Raw genomic sequence first — 5,673 nt, forward strand, 5'->3', positions numbered from 1 at the left:
TTGTTTATATTCCTTAAGCAATCGTTGATGTTTATCCCCCATTGCCCATTACTTTAAGATGTTTATCCCCCATTGCCCATTACTTTAAGTGGCTTGACAGTAAAAACTTCTTTGTGATCTTCTTTCTTTACAAACAAATTGTTTAAATTTTTATTTACTGAACCTAGCAATGAAACTGTTGCCAATAACAATAGAGTAGACTAGCAGAGCAGCTGGAGAGAAGCATCAGATCATAAAAATACATTGATTTAGAACGATACAACTCTCCTTAGCAAAGTCAAGTCAAGAAAGAGCGTACTAATTTTTTTTAAAATATTTATTAATAATAATAACTGGTTTTAAAATATTCTCAGAGGAAAGGAAAACTCTGGTCATTATCTGATAAAAAAAAGAGATGCAGGAAAGAAAACTATCACATATATTACCAACACTAATCTAAACTTTTGCCTCTTGCCTAATAAAAAAAGTGATTAAGGTAAGTGGCATATAAGTCCTACACAAGTCGTGTAAGAAAACTGGGTCAAAGCCATTGGCCACTAAGAAGGAGAGTCAACCCTATGATCTCAAGGAAGTAAACCTCAAGACACAAACCAGCTCACCTACAAGTAGCCCCTAGCATGCTGAAATAACTATTGCTTAGTTATATGACGTTGTAGACCTAAACTCAAATCATTCATACAATTTCATTAGTCTAATCTGTAAACTACTCTGTGTCGGGATATACAGTAGAGGAAGAACTGCATATTCATCAGTATGGACCTTTAGATCGATATTTAACCGTATTCGTCCAATTCTGATTTTCTCATGAAACTGTTGATCATTGATCGATGAGAATGAAATCAAACTTGATCAACTGCACCCACTTTAACAATGTTTGAAGAGTCCAACTCCACGATATGGGTAGGAAGATCAACTGCATTATTTACCTTCTCAATTTCTGGAAGTTTATGAAGTTCAGTAGATATCGGCAAAACACGCTCCGATCTTCTGTAGATGAGTTAAACAACTAGCTGAGTCATCCCTAAAAAGGAGCCAATGCCACTGGGCACCTGCAAAGAGAAGAATACGTTAAATTCGAAAAGAGTTGCACAGCTCCTCCCAAAAATTGCATGGAAAAATATACATCGAAAAGGCAGAAGCTTACAGCTATAAAGATATCCTTGACAATGACTGAGTATCCAGACCAGACAAGTGCATTTAGAGTGCTGAATAGAGAGACCAAAAATGGCATGTACTGTACACTTTTCGTTCTGATAACATCCCCCTGTGAACAAAGCAGAAAGTCATCAATTTCTCTGAAAAGATGGAATTATCTGCAAATTAGGTATTTTAACTTTTAGGGCAAGAGCTCTGTGTAGTTATAATTTGGCTTAGAACTCCTTTCTTAGAAATCTGAGTTAGGGGAACATTAATATGATTGAAAACTCACCACTACGGATAATGGGGAGGCATACATAGCAATAGAAAGGATGACACCTAAAATGCCAACCAGTGACTCCCTGACTTTGTGTCCGTGCAAGGCATAAACAGTGACTAGAACCACAACGACAAAAGAAACCGTCATTGCAATGGCTAACAGCACCGTTTTCACCTGCCAAACAAATTGAAGGAATCTGTTTCAGAAAAATGCAATTAAATATTTAGCTTCTTGCTTATTCAATCTATTAGCTATCAGCTATATACACTCATAGATACAATAATATACCTTCTCCCGCTTAGGGGCAAACGTCAGGAAGGACATCAGATAAATTATTTCCAGAACAAATCCTGCACCATTGATGGTCAGCAGTAAAATACTGTTGGGTTTAACGAATGGGGCTCCGTAAAGAAGCCAGAGAGAGCAGTTGAACAAGGTACAGACATATGGAAGTCCTGAATACGCTTGGGTAGACTTACACTTGTATATCCCCCACAAAGTTGTCCTGTAATTTCATAAGCCCATTATTTTCATCGATAGTTAAAACATCACATTTTATCCATGGTCATTTACAATAGAATAGTTTTTGGCACAGAGAAATATGGTGTACACATTACTTACACAGGTGACAGAAAAAGTGCCAGTGAAGTTATATTTCCTGCAACCCAGAACACCACAAAACATCAGTTTAATTTGTACTCACGTATAAATCCAACTTAACGAAAATCAACCATTGCACTTAAAGTCAATCAAAATATAGAAACAAGAAACCATCCTACAGAAAAACTTCTACATACAGATCAGAAAGAAGATTACAACCAAATTTGTACACGCAAGTCAAAACAATGATCAGATAACAAAACAATCATCTAGTCGCCCAAATGGAAATCCTTGGAATGCAACAATTAAGAAGAGGGTATTTCTTTTATGAAAAAACGTTTTGATGCATTTATTCGTGGACAGTAATAAGAACATATGAAATAGTGGTCTGGATGTCATACCCACAATTCCCACCAAAAGCTGCACAGGAAAGGCCATTGCACAAGAGAAGAGAAACTGCTTTTGTTGTGGTCAAAAGGAAAAATATGTTATGCAAATTGAGATCTGCATAAGAAGAAGACGAAGCTGTGAAAAGAACGAAGTTTTTAGGTTTATTGGAGGCCTGCAGATGACCGACTTGATATAATAAATAGGGCGAACGTAGGAAGTAATGCGTTGGCCACTACTACATGGTGGAGGTGTTTAGGATGATAAATTAAGACAAAATTTTACTTTTTTCTAAAACACATTTTATAATTTAAATTAAATTTTTTAACATTTTAATTACTCTTAAATAAAGACAAAAACACGTGTGAGTTTAGTAAAGTTTCAATTATATCATCTCATTTCATGACCGCACTAAACTCTTGTGTTGCGGGAGGAACTCATCGCCTACTACTTATCCAGCGGCAAACAATGAGGCATGATCAGCTCTGCTACTTTTCCAACGGTAAGGACTGAGGCATGATCAAATGAATTTATCAGGGGCGGGAAGGGTCATCATGCAGGCCTTAGTTGTATTCTTCCAATTTTTAATTTATATGCCTTGGTTGTATTCTTCCATGGTTTTCAAGTATTAATACAAACCAATCTATTACAAACTATGTGAAGGCCACATAATCTCGATTCTCTATAAAATCTGAATAAAAAATAAAAAGTAATTTGTGTATAAAATTGTGAAGTGATGATTGGTTAATATTAATTAACTTTGATTTGTTATTGTTAATGAATATCTTTCTAAATATATATTTGATTTTAATTTAATAATATGAAATGATTTGTATGTAAAAATATATATATATATATATTTTAATATTGATTTTAAATTAATAAATGATAATTTTTCATTGAGTTTAAATAAACATGCATTTTTTTATTTCATTTGAAGTGAAAAATTATTATAATTAAATTATTAATCTAAAAGATAATACTAAAATAAAATTTAATTTCCAAACAATTGTGGTTCTTAATTAGCATTTTTATCACATGAGTAAATATTTAATGGATTGAATATTCTTCTTAAAATTGTGTGTGTGTGTGTGTGTGTGTGTGTGTGTGTGTGTGTGTGTGTGTGAGAGAGAGAGAGAGAGAGAGAGAGAGAGAGAGAGAGAGATGGTAATTATGGTGAACATATTGTGTGATGAGAGCGTGAGGTGGGTATGAGGTGGAGAGAAAAGGGCAAAGGGAGAGATATGGGATAGACCTTGAGGAGGGGTAATTGGGGATTAGAAAATACAAGGATTTCAATGGATTTTTTGTGAGAAAGTAAAGTCCACCAAGATATCTAAGAGGCAAGGGAGAAGCAATTATCCAATTATTAAAACACTTATCAACTTTATTAATCCTTAAGCATGTGAAGCATTAATCAACAACCATAAGAACAAATACGTACATAATAATAGTAGATATGTTAACAATGAAAATCTCTGATCAAATGGAAAACCCAGTAGAGATGGTACCCACAAAATTGTGTACTAATATAAAAGTTCCTTGTTAGAGGATGGACTCTATTAGGAGCCAATAAAACACATTTAGTACATATAAATCCCTATTAGGAGATTCTGTTAGGAGTTGTAGAAGACAAATGGACCCACTATCCAAATAGCTTCAGAGACTAGACCATTAAACTCACTATCCAATGAATCTTTGTATTATTCCTTGTAGAATAATAGAAATGGAATAACTTTAGCTCCTTTATCCTCTTGACCCAACTTATCCTATTATGATCTCAATACCAGATCGCTAATCTCACATCCAAATAATCCCTTGGATCACTTACACACATTTATCGACATTGCTTATTAGTTGCACAATTCATACTTCATACATCAATCATTCTTTTTACCACAAGGAAAAAAGAGGACCTCTTTACTAGTACATTTGGGGGTCATTTTCAATCTAAAGTTTTGACAGCAAGCTAATTTCGCTTATTAAATTCATTTTCAAAGAAATGTATATTTCTAATAATGTCAAAATATGGCGAAAGTTAAGTTTAGCATCAAAAATTTGACATTGTTGGGGATATAAACAAATAAAAAGAAAAGTGATTCTTAATCAGAATTTTGACATTGTTGGGGATATAAACAAATAAAAAGAAAAATGATTCTTAATTCATTAATGCAAGAAAGTGCAGGTGTGTAGGTGGAAGTCTTCAGGAAGATTTTTATAGCTGTTGAAGGTAAGGATTTTTATAACTTTATGATGGTTTTTCCATCATGAGAATCTTTTGACTTCTGAACTAAAAGTGTGATTTTTATTTTCTATTGTTTTGAATCAGCCTAAGATTCAAAGTGGTGTCATTGTGTAACTTATGATTTGTGAGTTTCTATCTTGAAATCCTTTCACTTTGTGACTTTGAAATGTGATTTTTTATGTTCATGTAGTGCACTAAATTGGACCGAGATTTGAACTAGGCTGTGTATAGCTTACATCTAGGGCAATTGGTAGCTGTTGTAGTTCTCAGTGGTTTCTTATTGTTAACACATCATTTTAGTTACAATGAAATGCTCTTAAAGGAAGAATCTTAAGCTTTAGTAGTTAATCTTGGTAGTGAAATGTATTAGGGTTTGTTTATATAGTCAAATTTAGAATTTTTTGTATTAGGGTTTTTTTTTCTTTCTAAAATATGAAATTCATTTGTAGCATGTTGAAATGCATGTGACATGTTGAATGTCAAAGTTAGGTCCTTTCTTTCTAGCTAATTAGATCGAAGAAAAAGTGAGAGCATGGTAAAATTTCCAAACTAGACAAAATGGTCTTGTTCTACTATGTTCTAAAAATAAAAACTAGACAAAAAAATCTTGTTCTACTCTATTCTAAAAATAAAATATTTGATTAGTTTGATTGGAATGAGAAGTAGCTTCATAATTTAAGACCAAATCAATTGAACTAAAGAAAAGAAGTGAAGTTTAAATAGGAAATTTCCATAGTTCAAATTATAAAAGTATGTTTATAGGAGTAATCATGTATCACTATTTTTAATATCTACATTCCACAATCCACTATTATGATGAGAGAGTTTGAGGAATCCATATTGTTTATTACATGATAAAAGATAAGATAGTGGCATCAATTAGAGCCAAATATGGCTACATGCTTGATTGGCAATGCCCAATATTCATACAATCTAACATGAATATGATCAAAAAATCAATTCCATTATTCAAAAAAAACTCTTAACAATGAGATAGATACTTTTAGAATCTCTACAGAGAATA

At 33.0% G+C, this 5,673-nt stretch overlaps 1 pseudogene; it reads right to left on the reverse strand.

Annotated features, from left to right (window-relative positions):
* Positions 1-839: 839 nt before the first annotated feature.
* Positions 840-2,455, reverse strand: LOC149560153 (bidirectional sugar transporter SWEET16-like; annotated as a pseudogene).
* Between the last annotated feature and the right edge of the window lie 3,218 nt (positions 2,456-5,673).

Source organism: Cupressus sempervirens, chromosome 4 (assembly GCF_028749045.1).
Source record: "Cupressus sempervirens isolate cs-2001-9-10 chromosome 4, ASM2874904v1, whole genome shotgun sequence".
Lineage (NCBI taxonomy): Eukaryota > Viridiplantae > Streptophyta > Pinopsida > Cupressales > Cupressaceae > Cupressus > Cupressus sempervirens.